The sequence below is a fragment of the Copidosoma floridanum genome, unplaced genomic scaffold (genome assembly GCF_036245765.1).
Source record: "Copidosoma floridanum isolate Cflo_tuat_1 unplaced genomic scaffold, Cflo_Japanese_pri ptg000019l, whole genome shotgun sequence".
NCBI classification, from domain to species: domain Eukaryota; kingdom Metazoa; phylum Arthropoda; class Insecta; order Hymenoptera; family Encyrtidae; genus Copidosoma; species Copidosoma floridanum.
Genome location: NW_028321896.1, coordinates 9,388,942 through 9,416,042, shown reverse-complemented (window position 1 = coordinate 9,416,042; position 27,101 = coordinate 9,388,942). Strand labels below are relative to the sequence as shown.

Sequence of the window (27,101 nt, the reverse complement as noted above, 5' to 3'; positions counted from 1 at the left end):
AATCGGTGCGGGAAAAATTGCGAAAGGATGAAAAAAAAAAAAAAAAAAGAGAGAGTCTTTCGGAGGACTCTTGGAATATAAATCGAGCAAATGAGCTTGCACTTGTGCGCCGTGTGTACGTACACATTGGCGCCGATTCACTCGGCAGCTGGACAGATTTATAGCCTTGAAAATCGGCGCATCGACGTCGTTTATATACATGTATTTTTACCTCGATCAAAGTTTTTATTACTCGTACGACGAGCAAACAAAAACAACGAAGAAAAGAAAACCAGAGCACATACATGTATATATACGCGCGCGCGCAGGGACCTTGTGCCGATTTATATACACGTATTTTGCAGCCGCAATTAGTTGATACATAGGCTCTGGGCTTTTCAAGCGCACCGTGTATCTTATCGACTCGGCATCGACGCGAATTACTTTCCAGACGCGCGTCTGGCACCTGTTTTTTCTCTCTCTCTCTCTCTCTCCGCTCATTGGTCAGTTTTGCCGATGAAATTAATTACATTATTTAGGCATGGAAAGTGCCGAAGCGGCGCGACACGAAACTCTCGCGTGCAAACAACCCGGGTCCCGTTATATACTTTACATAAGCCGACTGATTATATATTATATGCTCACGCGGCGCGTGCACATTATACGTACCAAATCCATCGATTCTTATTACGTAAAACGGCGCGCGCGGAAAAGCTAACGGCGGTGCAAAGCGCGAACGTACACTGCGAGATGTGTGTGGTGTGTGTTTTTTTTTTTCCACGCTGCCGGCTGGCGCCGAGGAAATCAATCGCTCGCCCGATCCTTCTGATCTTTTATATAAATAGGCGCCTTGTACACCTCTTGCACGCGCGCGCCTTCGGAGCAATACTTTTCGCGATCCGACACCATAAATATATGTATGCACGTGTGCGGGGAGGAGTCATCGCGAACTTGGGGATTGTCGTAAAGCGCGCATTGAAAACCAAATCGTCCCTCCCTCTCTTGTGCACGAGTTTGCTCGCGATCGGACGAATAATCAATATCACTGAGCAACCCAATTCTTAGAATCAAAGAAAATTTCTTTATCCTCATTCTATTAAATATTTTCTTTGAATTGAAACAAATTTAGTCGATCCAAAAAAATATTTCATACAATTAAATGAGAAATTCGTCATTAAAAAAAGAAAATTTCAATTTAATAAAATATTATTTTTAATTAACTTATATTTTTTTACTCATAAGAAAATATTTCACGGAATGAGTGTAAAGAAATTTTCTTTGATTCTAAGAATTGGGTTGCTCAGTGATACGCGCGCGTATCTTATTATAAGAGCGAGACTTTAAGTATACTCGCGTTCAAGATATTATACCCGGAGATGTAAATTTATGGTCTCGTCGATTGCGTTACGCAACAACAGCTGGAGTCATGGAACCAAAAAAAAAAAAAAAAAAAGGAAAAAAGCTCATTTTTGGGTGTACTTGTGTAGTGGAGAAAAAATAAAATCCCTACCTACGGCGACGTATCCTCCGACCGGCGATGCTCAAAGTACCGGGGGTGAAAAAAAGGTTGTCCCATCGGAGCTATATGTAGGCTGTGACAAAATTGATGTACCGCATCGCATATAAAACAAAACCACACGCGTATAGGTATATATATTCGATTAGATGTGGGAGTTTCGGCATCGAGTCTCCTTCCCTCGCGCGAGTAAACTAAGTGGGCAAGCCAGCGTCTTTCCCTCCGAAAGGCACGTTGTAGGTATACACGGATAAACTCGCGCGCGCGCGCCCCAAGAGAGAGAGAGAGATCTATATTTACGCGAGCTGCATTCGGGAAAATCCACCGCACAAAAATATACCACTCGCGGCCTGAAATCTCATAGGTGCACCTATAGAGACCCGATACACCAAAGACGCGGCTGCAGTGCCATATTTTGTCATATTAATAGGCTCTCGTCAAGCGTACACATTATAGTATTTGTACAAAACGGTTTAAAAACGGGTGATCGCTTGGGTTTGTCCCCCCCCCCCTTTTCAAAAGAGCCGAGGGGTGTCGATTAGAGAGGCGCGCTTTTTACTAAGTACAGGGAGATTTATATTTCCGAGAGAGAGAGAGAGAGAAGCGCTCGTGTCACGGAAGGGAGGGATACCTTTATTATCTTTTTTATTTATAAAATTTCGGGTGCTTCCCCTCTCCTTTCTCATATACGTATGTATATATTACGTGGTGGACGCGCCCACCGATTACTTAAGCACCTCGACTTAGTGATAGATCGGGGGGTTTTTTTTACACGCGCGAGATGATGTAATTGAGATGGTGCTGTAAGCTCTTATTTTTTTTTTCCCATTATTTTATATATTATTTCCTCCGATGCGGTGTGAAAACCAAACATAAGTAGCCACGAAAATGTATGGGTCTATCGGAAGATGTGAATCTCCGAAAGTTGAAATATAATATGGAATACCATTAGTCAATGGTACTGGTACATGACCGTAAATACACGTATGTAGGCTTCGATGGTTCAAAGTTTTTATTTCTCACAAAAATCCAACCTCGAAACAAGAGAGAGAGAAGTAAGAAAACAACAAGCTTTCCCCATCACACGTATGCACACACCCAATCATGTATTATATATATATAATTATACCTGTACCCAACTAAACACAGATTCCTGTGTGTAGCCGTACATGTACAAGCGACCATTAAAAAAAAAAAAAAAAAAAAAAATCTAGTCCCAACCAACATATTATAAGGGGAGGCTATCGTATAATACATCTTCCCCTCCCTCATTACGCGGCAATTCCAACAAATGAGAAAGAACACTCTCTCGCTCGATTAAACGACCTGTGCTCTTTCGGCGCCGCCCTGCTTTTATACACACGACTGCAGTGGTCGCACAGAGAAACTTTCTACGGATAGTATAGTATAACACCGACACTGCCTAAGTATATAAATATAATATATATACATACCACCGAATATAATAATAATAATAATAATAATAAAATTCACTACAAGGCTGTATACGTACAAATATATGCACTGTACAATATATTATCTTCCCACAAGTTCGGCCGCGTTCACTCACGCACAAAGTTTTCTATTTCCACGGGTATTAATAATATTAAAAGGCGCAAGCACATAATATCCGAGATATTATTAGATGATATAGACTGTGGACGTGAAGTAAATAATTATAGTGGCGGTAGATTTCTCGCGTCCTCGATAAAAAGTAGGGTACAATCCTTGGCGCAGATATAGGTATGTATATAATTCCCATTCAAACTCATATCGCGTTTAACTTGTAAGTGAAAATAGGATGAGACAAATTACGTGTCAAAGGATCGACGGATGCGCGCGTGCGTAATAATAAATAAAAAAAAAAACCAAAAAATTTATGCGGGAGGCGGATGTTTGTATTATACAGAGATTCTTCTTCTTCTTCTTCTCTTTTATGTAAGCCCGGATATGGACGTATGTACAGAGCGAGTTTTTTTGCAACAACCTAACACGTGTGAGCTGCTTGGCATCAGTATATATGCGGATGTGAGCACGCGAGCTTTTCTCAGCTACTCTCATCTGTATATCTCGAGAGTGTGTATGTAGAGCCTTTTTTGGTCGGTTTTATCAACTATACCTACATACAATATATACGTGCCAGAGGTTGCTCTTTGATTTTGCCAGATGATGGAAGTTTGATTGTTGATTTTGGGTGCAGTACCCGGTGTCCCGGTGCTGACGCAAGATACATCGAGAGGTGATGGAATTTTCGGGCTACCCGGGGCTGTCGTTTTTTTCTTTTTCGCTGTACTGCGTATTACCAAAATACTTAACAATAATACGAACGGTACGGTCGTTTCTTCTCATTTTTAAATTTCATTTCTTATATTACAAAACAAATGGTGGTATATTTCTTCGAAAAGAGACGTCTATAAACAATTATTTGCTACAATCGTCAGAGTAGATGTACCTATACTTACAAAAAAACAGAAAACAAAGCGACATATTTTTACACTCGCGCACTCATGCAGGGATATATTATGATACATATACTTTTCGCGTGTTACGTATATTTACGTCAGATACTCGAAATGCCACGGATTTTTCCGTGACGTGTCACGGCACTGATACACTGCATCCATCTAACAAATTCTCGAACATAACAAGGATACATCGTAACTATATACTATACAATACCTAAAACGGTTTCACAATGACTTTGGAATTCACTTATAATATACGCTATGTATAACAATATATACCTCTATTGAATCGTGTCATTTGACATTTTTAGAATTTTATAAGGACATAGTCGAACGATCGGCGATCAATCTCTCTCTTTCGTATATCCACGTGTTTGGATGAAAAAAAAAAAAAAAAATTAAAAATATACCCAGTCATCGGTTACGCCCGTAAATGTAAGGAGACAAATTAGAGCACGCGAAGGCAAGCGATAAGTCATCATCAAGACATTTATTATACGTACATACCGTATAAAAAAGGACTATGGGCCAATCCCAGAAGCATGTATGCACGCGTTATCACAACCGAGTAAAAAAAAAAAAAATTCGAGTAGCTAGATATAAAACTAGTAATAGACTACAGAGTATATCTGGTTACGCCTTTGGGACAGCAGTGAGCAGCTGCATGGCCGTACAAAACCAAAGAAACACTTTTTTTTTTTTTTTTTCGAAACAAGCGAGTATCAAGTGCACGAGAGTATAGTCACAACAACGCCCCCCCCCCCTATTAACAGAACTATAAAAAAACACAAATAGACCAGCACTCATCCCCTGCCCCCAATAAACCTCGTCTCCCCGATATCTCTATATAGACGCGCGGGGCACGCGTACCTATACTTCATATTATATTGTATCCCAGATGTGTCGTTAAGTTCCGAAACAATATATTATATGCCCATCGGCACAAGAACCATTGGTCACGCGCGTATAGCATTTACAACAACAGCTCCTCCGAATTTCCGAAAATAGAGACGGGCCCCTGATCGGGCAAGTGAATAATAGCCCCCATCGCCGCTGTATAAATACCTATACCTGAGAGAGCGGATTATCAGAGAGAAACCGAAGCTGAAGAGTCGGGGGAGAGAGAGAACATAGACACGCGGTGATTCACGCCGAATAAAACCATAGTGCGAACGGGGGCACCCCCCCCCCCCAAAGCAACTTCTCTTTTTCCTTCTCTCTTTCTTTCTTTCTCCATCTTCCTTTTATTATTTCGCACACTGCGGCGAGTTCGCACTCTCTTATATTATCGCATATATGCATTCACCAAGTGCAGCGTGTGACTCACTCTTATACGAGAGTCAAAAAAAAAAATCCCCTGGGCGTGCGCGCGTATATTTTATGTACCAATACACTTTTGCAGGCAGTTTATGCTCCCCAGCTGGTGATTTTTCCCGTGCCAAATTGCAGGGGTTGTATACCCTACCCTTCTTCCTCGCCGCACCAATGTGCATAATACATTTATACACGAGCGAGGTCCTGCAGCGGTGTATAGTACCCATATACATATACAAACACGCTTCAAGGAGAAGCAGGAGCTGCTTCTATTTGTCCAAGTGCGTAAACCGAGTGGGTATATAATTGCGACGCGATCGGTCTCTACCGCCCCATGGTGAAGGGTAGATATACATATATATATACAATATGCAACCCCCTGCGAGTAACGAGGAGTCGAGAGGTCGTGTCTCTCCCGTTCTCTCTTGAGGGGACGACTCGTTTGTTACGAGCAAACGCGAAGGAGCTCGTTTATTTTACAATTAATCGGTATATCAAAGACACGCGTTTGCGTATAATATATATACTATGTATAAATGTAGCCTCGGGGGAGGAGGTTGCGAGGACGGCAAAAAAAAAAAAAAAAAAAAAAAAACAGACGGGGAGCTGTGAAGCGTGTTAAATGTGCGATGTATCTATAGTATTCGTAACAGTCCGAGCGGAACGAAAGGGAAAACTGAGCCTCGTTAGTTGCTAAAGTGTCGACGGTGTATACACAATGCTTATATAAATTGTAGCGCCAGGAAATCCATGAATTTTTCGTGCAGAAGCTTCCCCTGTGCAGGTGCACGTGTTATCACTTGAATAATTAAAGTTGCGTGTGCTTAATCGTGAAAAAAAAAAAAAAAAAAAAAAAAAAAAAAAGGATTTACTAACAAGTACTCAAAGGTCAGACTTTCACGGCTCAATTTTCCAAGAGAGAGTGAGTCGGAGGGAGAAGGAAGAAGGAAAATCGAGAGTGCACGTGAGAGACGCACATGTAAGATATAGGGCAGAAACCAGAAACATATATACTTTATACACACGCGTTGATAAAATCACACGAAACCCAAACTCGATTTTTCGGGTGTCTCGCGTAGCTTAGATATAAATCAAGTATCAGAGAGCCCCATACGGACAACACTAGCGCCAATGTATAATACCTATAGGTACTTGCATGCGGACCGATAAAATTAATTTCGCCTTTTAAACGCTACGACGTCATATATATCATCCAGAGTGGCCCGCGCCACGCGACAGACGGACGGGCAGAAAGAATATGAAAAAGAGATAGGGTGCAAGCTGCCGCCCCAGCACGTTTTATATCGCCCCCCGTATTTCTTGCCCGTGTGAATGGAATTGTCAGTGATATCTTCGCGGAGAGATCTTGGCAGCTCTTTCGCGGTACACGCCACCACCAAATCTTCGATAATTATATCTCATCGATGCACACCCTACGGGGAACAGTAGGCCTGTGTTCCGCCTCTCCCTCTCTCTCTCTGCGTTTGCGTGTTTCTAAGCTGTGGGCTACGATTATACCCTTCTCTTATATACGTATATATATTATATGAAATCGAGAGTGCATTATATTTTGTTATTGCAATGCGGTGCGATATGTGCCCGTCATATCGTACGTTAATATACATATATCCCCACGCGCACGAGAAACTATATAATATATGTTCACGAAGGACGTTTATTTTCTTTCCTTTATTTCATACATAAATACAATAAACTATAGTAGTTTTCCATAATTTTCAATGTTTATGTATATTATGTAGTAGAAATGTGTTTATATGTAATTCCTTTTTTTTTTTTTTTGGTAAATACATGGTCGACGTCTCCGCTTGGAAAATGTTTACTTGGTCGTGCAATGGAAAAACGAAACTATAAATATATATTCATCTGCCTCCGAATAAAGTAATTTTTGCACCGTCGAGTCGACAATTTGAAATCACGCTCCTCAAATGTAAACGTCAATCTCGCGTGGGAAGAAAAAGAATAGAAGATCTTGAAGAAAAACTGAGGGAAACAGCAAAAACAAAGAAAGCTTCCGTGCATTGTACGCGTATGTATGTAATATATACGAGGAAAAAAGAAAAAATCCAGCAGCTATAACATTCTACCGGAGCGCCGTGTACTTGGGGTCCGCTAAACTCTACACCGCACGTCAATTTGCCGTAATGCCATGCATAAGCCACCGTTTTCTCTTAAAAAAAAAAAAAAAAAACAACAACAACAGCAACGACGACGATAAGTCACATGACCGAGTCTTGTGTTTTGTTTCGTTCGCGGAGCAGCGCACGCGAGTCACGAAAAACGTGCCCATGACGACTGCTACCACTACGTCAATCGTCCCTCGCTTTATGATTCCTTATCTCGTTCACGTTTCTTTTTTTTTTTCCCATCCTCCTACCTCCTCACTCTCGATTTTTCCTCCCTCGAGGGAAAAAGAGAGGAAAATGACGACGGAAAATTGCACGATGCGCTCTCGCGATCGTAGAGCTTATTTAATTTAGATCGGGGAAAAAGTGTGTAACATATATATATGCCGTGCAGCATATAGAGTCGAATCCGGATGAGTCAAGCCCGAAGCGTTACAGCAAAACTAGCGTTAGGAACGCATTCTCGTAACTGTCACTCGTAAATTGCCATACACGCGATCGTTTGTACCGTTTTACCATTATCAGCTACATAAAGAGCCGAGCCGACAACGAGTCTCTCATAATAATCATCGTCTCTCGTAAACGCGCCGTTCCGATTTTTCTTTCATTAGATACCCTTTTTTTCTGTCCTATACCAAGTATGGTATATAGGGTTGTGGAGGTGTACTTGTATTTAGCGACGGGTCAGGTGAGCAATCGAAAGTGTTAACGTTGTTATACGCGTGGGCTTTATGGCTGCACCACATAGATTATCATCGTGCCATTATTATTATTACTATTACACGTAAAAGGTATACGCACTTGTCGCTCATGCGCGTACATTTCTTATCTTATCGCTCTCTCCGTAAGGTGTACTGAAATACCTGTGTATATATATATACAAATAACGTGCTATTGAACCAAGTATATATATAAATCACAATTTTTATCATACACAACGCACAATTAAAACCCAATTTTCAAAATATGACGTTTCGCTGAAACACTCGTGTACGTGACTTGACGCTCGTGAATGCATATTGCTCCTAAAAAGGGGTTTCTTTTTTTTTCTCCACCACGTACAAATAAAAATAATAACTCAACAAAAGAGTAGTTTCAGCGTAAAAAATAATAATAATAATAATAATAAAAGTATCGTATAATACGTATGACACACGCGTCTTGTCTTATCAAAGTGTATCCCCCTTCTCTTGCTCGCGACGCAAAAAATCTGCGTTATCGGTATATGTCCTCTCGTCGCCCACTCGCCTGACCTGGATATACACTTTTAGAATTCCTCCCGATAAGGATCCCACATCGATCAATGTTTGCATGCGTCCTTATATTCGCACGGCATACATCGAATCTATATATATATAACATATAATACACAAGTACCCCACATATACAATGTCAATTTGACACACCAAACATGTCACGCATCATTGTGTACGCACTGATGTCGAATATTATCAGCTGTCAATTAAAAGTGATTTCATTGTGTATACGGCGTCGAGGAGGCGAATAATTTTTGCGGAGCCCATAATATAATATGTATAGAGAAGAAGGTACGTATACACTACAGCCGAAGTGGGCCCAAAGTGTCAACTAATCAATAACTCGTTACTCCCTCACAAAACTCTTGGGACTCCTTATATATACGTATGTATACATAATAGAAAAGATTAAAGCGGATGTATCATAATGCTTTGTGAGATAATTTCACAGCACGTCAGGTATACATGGTCACCAACATTCACATTCCATCGAGTCATCCACAAGCTCGAATTCGGACGGTACGAGTTTCGAGCACAGCTCACTGATGCATATACATACCATACACAGTGATATACAACAATTATGTATTGGGTAGGTATCATAACTCGAGATATATCAGAGCCGAATGAATAAGTGTACGCGCATAATAGGTATCATGTATGAATATGCATTGTTTAGACGGTAGAGATAAGATTCGCGCTGTATGGATATACATACGACATACCTATAAATATAGCGCGCGGGGAGAGGGTGTGTAGTACAGGAGAAAATAAATTTCATCGAGCGATTGTCTTGTTGCTGTTATTTTTATAAATACCTATGCGATATTGTGTATCGATTTCACGCGATCGCTATACGAGCGTATAATATATATATATATACTATCGCGGAGGGATGGATTTTTAATGACGAGAAATTGCAGATGTTGTACCTATACACAATACACGTATACGTTATTCTCAACTGCTGCTGCTGCCACGGTCGTTTGATTGATTTATGCCCCTCGAATTCGTACGTATCCACGGTATGAAATGTATACACGTGTGTGTAAGTGGTGTTTTTTTTATTTCCCTGTGGTACAATAACGTAACTTTAGACACGAGGCGCCATTTTTTCCGCGTTACGTGCGCGACTCGGTATTTTATCGATTGGCCGATTCATAATATTATATATACATCACCTATTCGCTCGAGAGATTTCCGATGAATAAATTACAAAGGTGAAATAATCAGCGACACGGAGTGGAAAAAAAAAACAAAGAAAGGCGAGCGCGAGATAACTCGAACACGGGGTGTATAATCATTATCGCGGTTAATTATTTTTGCCAAATTAGTGGGTATATATGTATGTATGTATGTATTGGCGCGACGGTGCACGAGAGAGTGATTAGGTAACGCACACGGCGGGTTGGTTGCTATCGCTGTACACGCAGTGAAGCGATGTATATCGGAAATGGAGAATAATTGCACTGCTGTCGCACCTTTCGTCTGTGTGTATGTACTCGTGGACGTGGAAAATAATTGAAATTTCGTTGGTAACGAAAACGACTTTTGGACCGTTTTCGTGGAAAATTGGCACTTTTCAGCTTATACGCTCTAGTGTATATTTGTACGCGGGGCGCCAATTGCTTTTAATTAACGCATACGGTGTCCGAGATTCGTTTGGCTGATGCGAGTGTGAAAATGAATTTTAGACATTCAAAGTGTTCCCTTAAACGCTGATCAGTTTTTTTTTCCACGATTGCGTTCCACGGATTTATCAACCGAGTTAATTTGTTTTTATTGAAACTGTGGGTAAATTATTATTTTTTTTTTTCAATTGTCATAGGTACCCGTTGGTACCATATGGTTAAAAAGATACTGTTTCGCCAAAAGATTGTTTACCTATATATTATGTACTGAAATAAATATACGTGCAGCATAATAAACAATATCCAATCCACATAAAGTTGAAATTTGTCTTGGATGATAAAGTATGAAATTCGACAGTAGAGGTATAAAAAAGTTTTATTCCCAATCATCCCTGCGTATACCATTTTAGAGATACAAATTTCATTTACGAGCTCAAATGCGTATTATACTATCGCTCAGAGAGATAGAAAGCGAACTTAATTCGTGCTAAATACGAAAGGTGCAATGAGCACAGCATCGTTGCGCATACCACCCACATAACTACACGTATACAAGTAGAAATCTCCAAAAAAGTGTACAGTGGCACCATGAGATCAGCAAATGCGACTAGATGCGAATGATGATGATGATTATACATCCACGGAACATGATAGGTATTATTACCAATAGGTATTTCAACCCGAGCACTTGCTCATTCATCTGCACGCATGCAATCAATACATATATATATATTCGACGCACCTCACGTGCGAAAAAAGAAAAATCGCGTATAACTCCGCACACATGCGCACACAAACAGTCCCCAAGTCCGGGTCGGCGTTGAAATTTTCTCTAATCGGCTCGTCCAGAGCGCTGCACGCACTTACTTGCATTATAATATATGTAACGCGCGCGACGACCGATTTCCCGCATATTATGCACACCACACCATCTCTTTCACTTAAATACATACATCCGCGTTGTAAAATGAAAAATGAAAAAAAAAAAAAATAAATATTATATGTATGGTGTAAAATTGTACGAGTATTTTTGCACTCTATTTCTTGGTCTGAGAAGAAAGTGAGCGGATTTTCGCGAGAATCCCTGGAATTTTCATCCATATAACTTGTTCTACACGTATAATAACACTGTAGGTATAGGCATCGACCGCGTAAGCATAATAAATTCTTTGTTTTATTATAAAAGCCGAGCACGAGCGCCTCCACCTCAACCCTGAAATCCTTGGCTCTAATATCTCCAGCGATCTCTCTTATGCTTGTGTACAATGTATATACGTACATAGGTAATGAACCAGCTCGTCCTACGCAAGAGACTATGACTATCCATTGTCGAGGAGGAAAACGCGCGTCCCGGTTTCGTTGTTGTCGCGTTTTGTTACGTCTACAGAATATATATTATGTACGCTGTAAGTGCATCATCTATCGTGGGGACATAGTGATCGTTGGTGACGTCAACTATTATGTATATAGAAAGAGAGTTGTACGCTCGGATGGACTCTCGAAAGTGCAACTACGATGTTTCCTCATTACAGTTGTTATTCTCTCTTCGCTACAAGTACGTGCGGTCAATCGGTGTCTTCGTTGGAAGTGCGCCAACGAGATACGCACATTATACTTTTCTTCTTTGGTTGCACTACCTACATAGCGTTGCACAATTTGTTGGGAAATAATATGTATTTTTTTTTTTTAACGTACATGACATAAAGGAGATCCCGAAAAATCGTTAAAGTATGACAAAACGATTCATCGAGGTAGCGTAAAAACACCAACGAGCGCAATCACCGTGTAATGGTGAAATTAGATTTTAATGAAAGTTGCAGCGGTATCGCGCAGGCAACGTCAAAGGAGGCGCGTTTCAAACGCGAATAAATTACAAAAATCATTAAAAAAAGGCATCGCAACGTACTCGAAGCGAACAAGTCCGATGGTACATACACGTAGAAACCGTGTAGAGCAAGATGAGGTTTGAGGTAGATACGTTACTGCACCCAACTCCTACGCAGGTTCACGTGAGCGGAGAGCAAAAAAAAAAAGATCCGCGCGTCTGCAGTTCCGTAATGAAACGCAACGTTTAATCTTCTACGAGTGTTGTTGCCGAGGTTGATTAAAACGCTATAAAATACGTATATGTGTATATATATATATACGAGCGGTCAACGAAAATGAGTAAGTGCTTCAATCGGATTGCGCAAAATGAATTTTTCTCGACTCTTCAAGTTAATTGCGCGTACATTGGAGCTTGTTTTATTATCATGATTATTATTGGGTTTTTTTTTTTTTTTTTTTTTTTCATTTATAATAAATAAATGCTATACGTAACTGTATTTTATTTAGCAAAATAAGAAATGATGATAAATAAAGTTACTTAAATTATTGTTATACGGGATAAGTTAAATGTTGCAATGTTTAGTTTATTACTCAAATGATAGGTATTACATCATACCTATAACTTTTATCAGTTGCACGTATAAATAACAAATAGGGGATAGGTGCGCTTGGAAGCGCCTAATCATTTCATCGGGAAAATTTTCGTTTCCCACTACCGCTCGACGCATGATTCACTCGATCTGTGCAACCCAACTACTTATATACTTTCAATACAATGTGTGCTACACGTACGATCGGTACGAGTTTTCTTTTTTTTTTTTTTTTATCTACGGTAGCCCCGAGATTAGCCTAATTAACCCACATCAAATAAGTGAGTTCAGGTTTGTTTACGTACGTTTATGAAGGAAAAGAAAAAAAAAGAACCTACTCGACTATAAAAGTATACGATACACAACACAGCAAAGAGAACGGAGAGCCCACATTCGTGAATCGATGCGTCATACCCCGACTACGTAACGATCACACCAGTTTTGCACATTGCAGGCGCGTGCAAAATCGTTTAATACACATATTTTTCTCAAACGCGCTTAAAATATTTATAAAAATAGTACTTTGGTATGTACGGATACGTGTACTCACTTGACTCCGATCTCCATGTGAGTCGATTCCAACAAACAAACGAGAGTAATCCACAAAAAGCACTGCGACCACAAATTTACAAAAAAAAAAAAAAAAAAAAAATCTAACGGCAGAGGAAAAGAGCGCTCGGTAAGTATAGAGAGGAGCGCTCTGTCAAGGTATCACCGCAATTGAGAAAAAAACGCACATACATTTATGTGAGAGCACAACGCGCGCTTTGAGCCTTTACCGTGCGAGCAACAGGTAGACACTACCGCCGGGTACCCGAGCAACGAGCCAGCGAAGCTTCCTCTCCTCCGAGTCAGCTACACAACAGGTGAATTGAGATTGTGTACGTGCGTGCACACGCGAGAGAGCAGCTCCATCCATGGAAACTTGCCGATGGCGGGGATTCCACCGCCGAGAGAGTGTCTTCTCTCTCCTCGCCAACAACCACTACTTCTAAGCGACTTTCGGAGTCAGACTATACTCGGGGTCCATCGGACCCGACACTGCCGGTCTTTTCTACATCTATGGTAGATACGCTCCTTTGACCGATGATGCCCGCGCGCCGATCTCTTTTTTTTTCCCCCTTTCCTTTTCCTCTTTTCTTCCCATCGCTTTTTTTTACAACCAATGAGTCGCACGAGGCGAGTGGATGGCGGCTCGGATGCCTTTTGAGGCCCAAACGGAGGTGCAGCACCGATCGCTGGAAAGAGATAATACAAAATATACGTGCATCCCTGCATACATATATATTATATTGTGCAGATATGGAAGAGCTGACAAATAATCTTCCCGCGACGAACCGGAAACTGCGAACGCGCTTTTAATTGGGAGAGATGATGAGTAACAGTGCCGAGGAGTGGATTTTTTTTTCTCTCCCTACCGCGACGCAACGCGCGTGTACTTGCGCGCTTTTTTTGTTCCTTTCTTCCTTCGATTCGCTATAAACGTTGCATAGAGTTTGCTCTTCCTGTTACTCTCTGCCGATGCTGTACTCACATATATATCTGTACAAGCTCGTAAATCTCGTATTAACGGTGCTATCTCCCACGTTGTAGGTGCGCGAGTGAGTTTAGATGTATATATATAGGTAAGAGTGCGTGTAGCGGTGAAACTCAATCCGGTGGTGGTGCGCTGGGGGCGAGTGTTGAAAAATCGGTACGCGCGCGCCCCAGCTCGGTTAACATGTCGATGGAGAAGGAGGAGGTGAGCACTTTATAGTACATGTGCGTATATTATATAGTATGTTTCCGTGAAAGGCCGAGTGTGAGACAAAGGGGCAACATAGTTTATAACAATGTTTACTGCGGAGACGAAGAAGACGACTCTATTATTATTTTATTGTACCCTGTAGGAAAAAAATATTGTACCGACGAGCGAGCGAGTGCGCTCAAGTTTTATTATATGCTTCGAGTACGAATATAAAACCTAATGTAGGTGGAACGTGCCAACCCGCGAAAGGGGAGAGAAAGTGTTGCGGCTGCGACGAGGGGGAAGTTTTTTTTTTTTTTTTTTTCCCTCGTTTCGCGGATTATTCAAAGCGAGACCGGTGTACCAAAACGCGTTCTCGACTGATCGTGGAGGATGAGCTGTGACGAGTTTCTGCGCTCGAAGACGTACATTCCAAATGTACCAATCTGTACGAGGGATGAGCCATTGTTTCCCTTTTTTTTTTAATCATATACATCGCCTTGAAATTTCTCAAATTTCCCTCTCACTCGATCGCATTTTACATTTGTCTACTTTAACAGGTGAAATTTCACGCGCTCATTCATCTAGGTTTTTACTTTCTTTTGCCGAGTTTTCATTGATGGGTAATTTTCTTGCACGCCACTATCTATCACGCTTCGTTACGTGTACGGTTTCCGATCGAAGTATAGAGAACATCTCCTCAAATTAGATTCCTCGAACCGTTGGCGGGATCTATGTTACGAAAATAGTACAAGCACGACTGTTTTTCGTGCACTTATCCGTGGAAATTGTAGTTGGACGCCATTGAGGGAAAAAAAGCTAAAACAATACGCATAATCGCGAGTTGAAGCATTTCACATATATACGCGCGTAAAATGAAAGAGGCGCCAACGTAGCCCATTAAAAATTTTATATTTATATACATACACGTATAAAAGTTGTGCACTTACAAGTACGACACGCCATAAAGAGCTGGGATTGTTGTATTTTTGTATCCCGTACACAATGTGTAAGGTATAGCACGCACGACATTAGCTACATACATGCTTCAATTCAAAGGGACTCCAAAGAAATTGGTCCACCGTGTGTAGAGCGGGCATGTAACGCACAAAAAGCTAGACGATGACGACAAAGACTTCGTAATTTTACGCGGTCATAATTGTCCCAATGAGCAACATCATCACAATCAGCCCACCCGAAAACACACATTCCATTCTATACACGGGCGCGGGGACAAAAAGAACGAGGAAATCGGTTAACCGATCACTGGGTCGCAAGGCCCCCCTGGCGCCGAGAGAAAAACTGTCGGCAAACATCAACCCGGCTCCCCCTCTCTCTGTGTGTACTTATACCTATATATATTGTAGGGTATGGGACCACCAGCAACTGTGCTCGTTTTGACCCCCTGCGACTTTTGGAATTTCCCGGGGCGTGCGAACAACATATTTACTTTCAGTTCGGAATGTGTCAAAGAATAAGACTCATCGACGCAATGTGTGAGTCTCCTCTTTCTTTGGGGCGGCGGTCAGATCAGAGAGAGAGAGAGAGGTAAAGAATTGTTGCGCGAAACGTGCTTGCGTGTGTGGCTGAAGCAGCGGGTCTTACATATTATTATATATACTCTATATGTACTCACAGGTGGGCGGCCAACGGTGTAATACATCTACTATATGTATATATATCTTTGTCACACCCGCTCCGTTTGCTGCATAATGGCCCTTCTCTCCTTGTGGTCCCTGACGCAGGTAAGTAAGAGTCGGGAGAGCACTTACATATATTTATGCGCTCTTTGTAAAGAGAGAGAGAGAGAGAATGTTTCTTGTGCGCCTATAAACGTATACCTTATATATACGTGCCGGCTGTACAGAGATCCTGTACGCCCTACAAGTGCGAGGACCGACAGGGACACGGGTGGCTTCTTTTTCTTTTCCTCATTCGCGTTGTAAGGTATAATATATACACTGGGGGGGAGGGGAGCCGAAGGGCGACACACAATATAAGCACCTACGGAGCTTGCGTTGGTTTGTCTCTCTGTACGCGGTAATGGCCAGGTTATCGTATTGCTCTCTATCGCTCTCCTCCCCATACTATACATGTATATGTACCGTGCCTCCTCGTCGATGCTCTCCTTTTCTCTCTACTCACATTACTCTAGTCTCCTTGCTCGCGTCTTCGTTTGTTTCTTCTTTTCGCGTACATCGTTCGGGCCGAGAGTGTGTATACCTTGTGGTGATTTAAGAAGCCATAAGTTGGGGTATACACACACGTGTAGTGGAGAAAACAAAGAGAGCAAGTCAAGAGAAAAGAATGCGTGTACGCGTGGGGTAACAAATTTATATATACACAAAGAATGCTGTGCTTGCACCCATCACGATGATGATGCCTCAATAAGTCATTTGTTCCTACCCCCCCCCCCTAACCCCTGTTATCCGACAACGCTCTGCACCAAAGACCTTCTCTCGTTTTTTCGCGCGACCTGTACAAGCACACGGGCTTTTTGTTGTTTTATTTATACCTTCGTCTCCCTTTTGGAGCGAGGTGTACCGTAATTCATTCCATTCGCTCCTTCCTTGCGAGCATGAATTTGTTCGAGAAGTTGTCGCGGGTCTGCGTGTTTTATTTCCCGTAGCTGCAGGTACAATTGTCGTATCAAGTGCAACAGCGGCAAGATATACGTGTAATATGCACAGTTGCTCATCCAATAGTCAGATCGTCGATAAAATTGAGTCTGTATATGGTTCATCGAAATTGTCTTTTTTTTTTTTTTTTTTTTTTTTTTAATTATTTGTGTTTACTTAACATTCGGTAACAATGACGTGGGACTCAGGAACAAAGCCTTGGATCAGGTTGTAGGAAAGTGTGCCTCTACTGACTATATGGTATATGTATAATAACCAAAAAGTCGGAGTGAAAATAGCCAACGAAACGCGAGTGTTTTGAAAATACATCGGCGTTCGCACGCGTGGGGCATCCGTGTCAATCGCGATAAAGGGGAGAGAGAATGTATTTTTCTCGTTACCAAAAACATTTTTCACCAGTACTCGAAGGGAAAACAAATATTTCCCGAGGCAACGCGTCCTCGCGTATACGTTTCGCCGAAAGGAGGAAAAAGAAAAAAAAACACACACAAGCACTCCAAAATGGGATGACCAACAACAGGAGCGGAGGTCACGCAAACCACCGCAAATAAGTAATCAAACCCATCCCAAAGCGGAACATCGGATTCAGCAGCCATACTGCTGCGATGAGCTTCGCCAACAAGAACAACAATCATCCAAATGAAGCGACAAATTCTCGTTTTATACTTTCCATATATATATACAAATCAGCATCGATTTATCTCCTACGAAGCAAATTCACACGGAGGAGCAGTTCGGCGCCATCAGCGAAGGACACCGTTACAGCTATTCCCTCGCGCGCTTTGGAACACATTGCAAGCGATGCACGACGAATGAAAGTACGAAAGAGTCCATTATATATAGGTATACGCGCCCATTCGTCCGCCTCCGCCGACGTTGCTGGAATTCATGTATTATAATTATGCGCGATCGACTTTCCGGAGAGCGTGCTTTTTTAGCGTTTCCCCGCACCGTCAGCTAAATATAAATGTAATAATAACAATCCTCGCTACGACGACGCCTCCTCCTTTTCTTTCCTCTCTCGTTCGTTCATTCAACGAACCCCTGCACGTTTACCTCCTGCATATATAAGTATGAAAAATAATATCCTCCCTGATGTGGCTAACACACAATTATTTGCAAACAGTTTCTTCTCTTTAATGTTTTAAAAGTACAGGTAGGGGGGGTAACTCTGTTTATCGATTTTTCCATATTTTTTGTAATCAATCATATCAACCATTACCAGATATATGTGTATGTAAGTACAGCGTTTCATTATTATACGCGGTGCAGCCAATGTCTCTTTTTCGTTGTACCAGCGCGTGCGATACTATACAAAAAATGTTAATTCACGTGACAAGGCCTCGCGAGTGACGCAACGATCGTGTATTGCAGAGACACACGGCAGCCACCGATCACGTCTTTCTTTCTTTCGTTCTACGTCTTTCAATTACTCATTTCTCTCCTCACTCGAGCGTGCACTCGAGCTTTCGAGCACACGTCACGTATATAATATATGCTTGCCGATTGTCTGTATCGGTCTGTATACGTATATATGTATGCTTAGGTACCTACCGATTTATCGAGAGCACGGGGCACGACTGGCACAGAGGACCTTGTTCTTCCTGGATCCCACACTGGTGCGACCACGACGCGACAACGGGAGCGTCTCGTGCACACACACACACACACACACACACACACACACACACACCACACCACCACACCTATACTTGTCTCATAAAACAATTATCGTCGCTCATTTTCCCAACCACGCGCACGTATAATAAATATGCCGTATCTATTTATCACTTGCGCTTGCACTCTCGCGCCGGTATGTCACTTTATTTTTCGTTATTTTTCCACCAGCTGCGCGGCCTTGGCGTATATAACCTATCCCCTCGGCTCCGCGGACAATAGGTCGTTCTCAAGTGTACAATGTATAAGGCCCACGCAGTTCGCGGAAAAACACGGGGGTCGCAGCGACACACGATCGAGATAGTGGCCCATCAGCTACTGCTGTGCGTGCACTGCACACCAGCTGCTCGTACGAACCGCGGCTGTACTGCCCGTCGCATTGTACACACACACTCCAGAGAAGAGATGAGGCGAGCTATCAGCGGGGACTGATGTATCATCGTATCATCACCGACGCCGCCCCCGACGAAAAAACAAGATACGCGCAGTTTCGTACCAGTATGGATGACGTGTTCCGAAGAAAAAGGGGAATTCATACGGAGTGAAAACAATTTCTTTTCTTTTTTTTTTTTTTTTTTAATCAAACAACGTCGAGATATTTATTATATATATTTTAGGGGAAGAGAAAATAATATATGTGTGTGATGCAGTATCAGCTGCCGCGGATGTGCTTGGGACGTATTGATAAATAACGCGGTTGGCTATACTAAGTACAGAGCCAGAGGTTTACTGTATACCGAGAACATCGCGGTCACGATATTACGTAAGGGAGACCGGGGTAATCGTGGCCACCTGGGTAAACAGGCCACTGGATATATTCAACCATTTAATTGAGATAAAAATGTAATATATTTTTTTTTTTATTGAAATATATCTCTACTTACATGCCGTCAATAAAATAAAACCATAGAATTACTTTTTGTTAAATTTTTAAATAATTAAATTTGATAGTTAAAAAATTTGGAGGAACAGCTACATTATTAAACTTGCCTGAAGCGGAAAATACATCAAATCGATTCAAAATTGATACAAATTGAAAGTTTGAACCTCAATCTACAATCTGCTTTTTTTTATTTTACCAAATATTATTTAGAAATATAATTATAAGCAATTTAAAATAGTCCTATTTTGGGGTGTGGTGGCCATCTCTCCGGGGTACAGTGGCCATCGAGTTTGTTGTTTACGTCAATACTGAGTCAGTCTGCTAATCTGCGGATCCTAACCTAAACTTTTTAATCGTACTTATAGCCAAAACAAAACAAACAGTGTCAGGTGAAAGTTATGTAGTACTTAAGTAATTAGTCATATTTTAAGTCAATTCGGTATTAAAGGTGCAATAAAAATAAGTCATGGTGCGTAAGTATAAGAGAAAAACTGTGGATAAAGGCTGGAATGAATTCCAATTGCAGTTACGATATACCGAAAAATATATATTTCTCTTTATTCTATGTGTATACTGACAGAAAAATATTTATGTCGATATACATATTTATTTATCAATCTGTTATGTGAGTAATTATTAATTTACATAAATTTTCAATTTTTAGACGTAAGTTTAGTAGCAACATTTAAAATAACAACCTTTTAAATCGATGGCCACTGTACCCCGGGGTATGGCCACCTCTACCCCGGCCCTGGGTAAAATGGTCAGTTTGAGACGCATTCACTTTTTCATATTTAAACTACATCTATTATAAATAAATAACTCAACAAATTGGATACTATTTCTACACATCCGGCCCCTTTTATTTGCGTTTTTTAAATTATTCTACAATCAAGTAGTCGTTCATAACAACGTGATAAAGTTAGGGTGGCCAGACTACCCCGGTCTCCCTTACGTGTACTCCTTCTCTCTCTCTCTCTGCAACGCGAAAAGAGGCGGGAGAGAAACAATTCACGGTGGGGGAGGTCAATCATCGTCGTCGTCGTACCAAGAGTATATATGTAATATAGTGTACGTGCAGTATAACTATATGTACTCTGTAGGCAGGGGCCCCGATGAATTACAATGAGAAAGAGAGAGACGGAGATAGGCCAATCATCAGTTACTTAGTCAGGCGGTCGGTCGCGGGGAGCGCGGATGGGATGACTCACGCGCGGAGCTCGCGCCCGACCCGATCTTTCACGTACGTTAATACACGTGTGCACAATACATGTATGTGCTTGTACACATGTGTACCCAGTCTCGCGGAGACGAAGGCGAGATTATAAGATGCACGACGACGAGGAGTCATGGGAGCTCGGCTTCGCCCCGTCGGACACTCGGTACTGCTTACTTACCTGTATGCTCTGTTCTCCTATATTTCTATTACGAGATGCCCTTTTATAATTTTCCAAACTCGCGGGGGAGATTTTACACACATATATATATATACAGCAGTGACCCGCACCAGAAGAAGAAGGAGCACTGACATTTCGAGCACGTCTGCACCACGTCTGTCATGTCTGCATGTATGTCCGTTTGTTTGTATCTCTTGGCTTGTACTAGCTGCGGGAAGCCTTTTTACACCGCGCGCCTATATTTACACTGTGTGCTTACTTTACTCCGTATACATATAAGTACAACACTTGGGAGCGAGACACGAATTTGCTCGACGTGATCTTTTTTCGCGACTTTATTGTGTGTTTTTTTCTTTGGTACGGGAAGTTCAATCTTCCTATTATAAGATATGTATTGGATGCCCGTACTCTCGCAGATTTGTAAAAATCGTGGGGGTCGGGGTTGCTCGAAAAGATTTTTCTTATATTTTGCCGTCACCGAAGAACTTTCGTTGTATCAATCCGATGTCTAATTGCAAGCTCGACAATCCTCATGTATAGTTGTCGGTCGAACGAACTTTACAATTTTTTTTTGTTTTCCCAACATGAAAGGTTATAAGCATGTATTGTATAAATGCGTTCATGACGAATCCGTTGCTTATTGTTTTCGCGAACTTCAATGAAAAGCTATGGATGGAAACTCGTGTTTCCAAGCCAAACTCTGATAACAAATTTAAAAAAAATCTTGAACTTTCGTATTTGCCTTTTTTTTTTAGGTGGGAGCACATTGCACATTTGTACTTGTTCCACTCATCTCCAACTGCGCGTTTCTCTTTGCGAAATTTCTCGGCGCACGGCAACAAGAAGAATCAACTTTCAAATGTATCGGGACGCCGATGGCACACGCAGTACTTAAATAATAAATATGAGAGATGACCCTCAAGTCGCCGCGAGATAAGACCTTTATACCACGCGCGTTGCTCGTCGTCGTCGCCGTATACAGCAGAGCCGATCATCGTTTTTATTTCTGCCCTTTTTTTTGCTCATATGGTGGATTTTTTCGGATAGAGAAGAGGATGCGTTTTCTTCTGGGCTCGTGCTTGTATTCGTCCGAGATTGGAAAACGGAGATCCGAGCTGCCGCGTTCCCACCGTCCTTTTTTTTTTTTTTTATTCGCGTCTCAACGTTAACATATTATATATACAAATCATCGGCTCGTAGATCGATCATACTTTTACTCGCATGAACCGAACGACAGAATTTAACTCGAGTTTAAAGTAATCATCGCAACAGCGCCAAGAACGACTCTTGAGACAAAAATCTGAGTATTTTCTTTTTTATCTCGACTTTAATGTGATCCATGCCATCTGGCTGTGTCTTTAAAATAGGACCCATTCATCTTTCATATCGATACACGTTACCCAAACTGAAGATCAAGCCAAAGAGTGCGTGACGATGATGGTTAGTCGCAATTGAAGAGTAACAAAATACACACAAGCGGGCGCCCACGAGAAAAGGGTATATTTATAGGTATACTAAGTACGTATAGCTGTGTGGGATATGCTATTTTATAAAGGTTCCAAAGCTCCCAATCGGTGGACCACACATGGTGATTTGATTGAATTAGATGGAGTTGATTTTTATTCCCTTTTCTTTTGAAAACACTTACGTGATGAAAGGCAAGAAATGAGACCCAAAAATAGGTGGACAACAGCAACTCACCTGAAACATAAAAAAAAAAAAAAAGAAAAATTAAATATGGTGGCAAAAGTTTTACGCAGAAAAAAAAAATAAAGAGAAGGAGAGTAGAGTAGAGTAGTTTTATGAGGCTAAGGACCAACGGTCCAAAGTAGCCTTGCAATGTATACATAACTGTTTCAGACAGCTTACAGAGGTTTAATAAGGAGCGAGTCCTATTACATTGTATTAAGCAAGTAATATCGCATACAAATGAGTAAATTGTTAGTTAGATAATAAATAATAATAATAGTACTTAATAATAAGACAAATATAATGGAAACTATACGTCGTAGATGCTGAATTAATACTGAATATTAAAATTTGAGCTAGGCTTATGAATAATTGATGTGGATGAATTAAAACTAAAAGAAAAATTAGTTTTTGGTCCAGGTGAGCGGTGGGCGGCGTAGAGAAGGAGGGCAGGGCGTTCCACTCTCTAGTAGCTCCAATGGTAAAAGAGTGGTTGTAGATGTCTAAATTGACTGGTGACACTTGCAGCTCCAGAGAATCGGTGTTGCGAAGGGCAATGGCGTTGGATGATCTAGTCTTAGATCTAGAGAGAGAGAGAGAAAAAACGAAGAGCCCCGTGAAACAAATCAAACTTCCTCTCTCCTCGACGTCAAATATAGCGTATGTGTTACTCGATCCTCTCGAAAACGTTACAATCTGCCCGCATCTATCTACCGATCGATCACCATAAATCCAACCGATCCGCAAACCCCCGAAAGCAAAAAAAACGAAGGAAAAAAAAAAAAAAAAAAACCACCAACCACCAAAACTTTGATCCATACGGCACGCTGTGCTCTCTCGCATGCTACGGGCAAATATTAAATCACGATCGGCGAGCTTTCGCCGCGTACCCGACTCCTATATACACGTACAATCACATTAGTTTGCTCCGTGTTCAAGTTCTCGAACATGCATCTCCTCTCTGCCCGCACATAATATATAGGCTTCGATGTTAGAGGAGCAAGGCCTCGGGTACTCTCGAGGCCACTTGTATATATGCATATACACGTGCAGATAAAGAGGGGTTGACTGCAGGAGCTGCTCCGTGTAAGCGATTACTGCACCATATACCGGGACGTTATCGGTATCGGAGCTGCCTCTAAACAATGAAGCGAATCCCGATCGGCAAAAGAGACCAGCAAAGGAAAAAAGTACAAAATTTACCAATAAGAGCAGAGGAACAGTATAATGTATTATATACTACGTGGGATCTTGAGTATGTGTGCATGTGCTCTTATTAGCTCTTGCGGGGAATAGCTTCGGGTCTCTTACGTATCTGCCGGGAGGACCCAATTTTTCCTTAAAAAAAGGTAAAAATCATTGGAGAGAATTGGGGTGGTTTCTGATACATACCTATAAATGATTTTTGTGCGTAATTATATACCGCATCAAATCAACACGTAGAGGGTCCAGTGAGATGTACCGAAAAGTTTTCATTATAGGTAAACAACAACAACAACAAAAACAACACTTGGGTTCAAAAGTGTTGTAATTCGAGGGTACGATTACTTTGGGAGCCTCCGAGCGACCCTGTGCTCGACCCTGTGTCCCTGTCGATTGACTTTTTCCACGTGAGCCGAGTTCGTGAGGTCCGGCTGGGAAACAAAGGCCACCACCACCACACAACCGCTGCCATGCATGGGAGCGAGGAGTATTACTTTAGGTATAGATACTAAGTATATCCTCCCGGCTGCTGCTGCATCACGATTCTGCAAGCCAATGGAACTGGTATCTATATAGAGGGTATACGCGACGATGATAATATATATACATATATAAGTACAAGCTTCACAGGATATACACACAGCATGGCTATGTAAATACTGCATCGTTGTCGATGGGATGGGTCATCGTCCTCATGCTCGTTTTGTTCGTTGTTATCTTGCGTCGCTCTTTTGAAATTGCGCATATCCCAGGGCAGGGACAGCCAAACGAGAGGGAAAGGGATGTACTCGTATACCATACGAGCGTATTTATCAAATTTGCCGCATATATAATATGTGTGTGTCGTTCTCCAATCCTCCTCGCTGTACTGCTGTCGTTGTTATTTTTGTCATTGCGTTTTTATTGTCCGACTGTTCGTTTCCGTTTTCCTTCCAGGCTCTTCTCCCCCCACCCTCGCCCCTTTAGTTGTGCGATTGCACTTTTACGTGTGTTTATATATCATGTTATGTGTAATGCTCGGCTGCAGCGCTATACTTACTTTATCATCGCGGGAGAGGAAGAGGAGCAATTTTTTTTTATGAGGGAAAACAATGAAATTGCGTTGTGATAAGATGATTTGGGTGTGTGCTCGATATATCTACTTATTGTTTGGGTATATATTTATACGAATGATATTTTGCGAAGCTTTAATTTGATGTTTGACGACGCCACTGTTCGTTTATTATGGATTTGGCGAGGCTCTCTCTCTCTGGACATTTGTATAAATAAACCAACGCCTAGTGGTCGGCAAAATGAAGGGACCACGCAATTACTGGTTACACGGTTATTTCCTACCGATTTCAAGGTTACGCGTTAAATGTCTTTTCCCTTAGGAGCACCATTATACTTAAAAGACTATATATATAATATCTCGTAACAGCTTTTGCACATTAGCTTGAAGGGTAATTAAAGTAAAAAAAAGAAAAAAGGGATAAAATACGACAACAGCGATCAAAAATCGTGCAGATCGATGTCTCCGGTGTAAGAAAAGAAAATCGATCGATCATGATAGCGTATGCTAATTTTATAAGGACTAATAAGGACACATTTGTGGACCAACGAGGGCCAAAGAAGAAGATGATACCGTGATCTCGTTCGCTGCCGCCACACCCGTCTATACGGTGAGAGGTATAGAGCAGAACAGAGATGAAAAAAAAGAAGAAAAAGTGTACCTACGAGGGTCTAATGAGGATTGCTCATTTCTGATCGACACCACCCTTCTTATGACACGTGTAGGTACATTATGATTGAAAAATACTGAAAAAAACAAAAAAAAATGCAATGTATTGTACAAGCGATTCGGTGTATTATATACATGTATTTCAAAAACCACGAGGTTAATCTGCATACAATATAGGAGTAGTAGCAGTGCACATAAATATATTATGCTACATATATAATATTGTATATACCTACTCACAGAAGGTACAGAGAGAGAGAGAGAGAGCCTCTCCCTCGTATGTATATCAACATATGTGTGCCTAAACTCGCTTATTCTTCGAGACTGAATTAATTGAGCCTCCCCAGCCCCAGTATAGGTATATATATACACACAGAGACATACCTGTATATAATATGCACAGATTGCAGCGTGGCACGAAACTTCCAACATATACGTATAAGTATAGGTATACATTGTAATAAGCATCAAGCACATCAGGCTTTTCGCTCTCTCTCCTTCCTCTCTTTCTAAGCGCACAACAACATATACACGTGTAAGTGTACGTATAGGATATATGCTTGCAAGTATATAACGCGGCTGCTGCAGCGGAGCGACGACGGCGACGACTCCGCGGCCTAATTAACATAATATCAGATATGCGGGGGAGAGAGCGCATCAGACGGTATACACATACATATACACACAAGCTGTATACATACACTGCGATCGATTCCCGGGTGGCCTCGTCTCTTCTATTACAGTATAAGAGGTAGGTAAGTACACCTTATACATAATATGAGGAGGAGGCGGACCATACCTTTATACATACATACGTGTATTTAAAGGTATAAGTGTAGATAATGTACGTGTGAAGGAAAGGGCTGGACCGCTCGCCATTTCTCTTGCTCTCGTTATTTGTATAACAGAGGGGGTACACAATGTACCTATTTCCTATTGGGGGTGGGGGAGGGTGGAAAGGCAGAAGAAGAAGGCGCAATAATTCACATTCCATAATACATCCGCTGGCTTGCTCCCTCGTCCTCTCAACTCCTTATTCGTCTCTCCCTTTTACCGCGCATTTCTTCTTCCTCCTCCTCCTCCTCCTCGTTCATCTCCTATTCTTTTCAGTGCGCGTATACGTGGAGGGCAATGCGTTACACAATGGACCTCCTCGAATCTCCCTCGGCAACTCCCTCCTGTATACCCTCTATATATATACACACACACTCACCCTATCCTTTTCGCTCGCGGCTGCTGCTGACTCAGAGCTCGCGCGCTCGCAGAAAACGATACCGAGAACCAGAAAGCCATTTTAATAGAGTTATTTTATGCGCCTCTCATATCTGCGAATTTAATTAGGGACATCGGACGGGGGCCCCTGGGAGATAATATATATATATATAATATCAAGAGAGAGAAAGAATAGTATAATGATTAAGCTCGGGATGATAATACGTTATCGA

The 27,101-nt window shown here is 41.5% G+C and overlaps 1 protein-coding gene across 1 annotated transcript in view; it reads right to left on the bottom strand.

The window, feature by feature from the left end:
• Nucleotides 1–27,101, bottom strand: part of GEFmeso (Guanine nucleotide exchange factor in mesoderm) — a 61,282-nt gene that overhangs the window by 10,090 nt on the left and 24,091 nt on the right. The gene's annotated exons all lie outside the window — the stretch shown is intronic.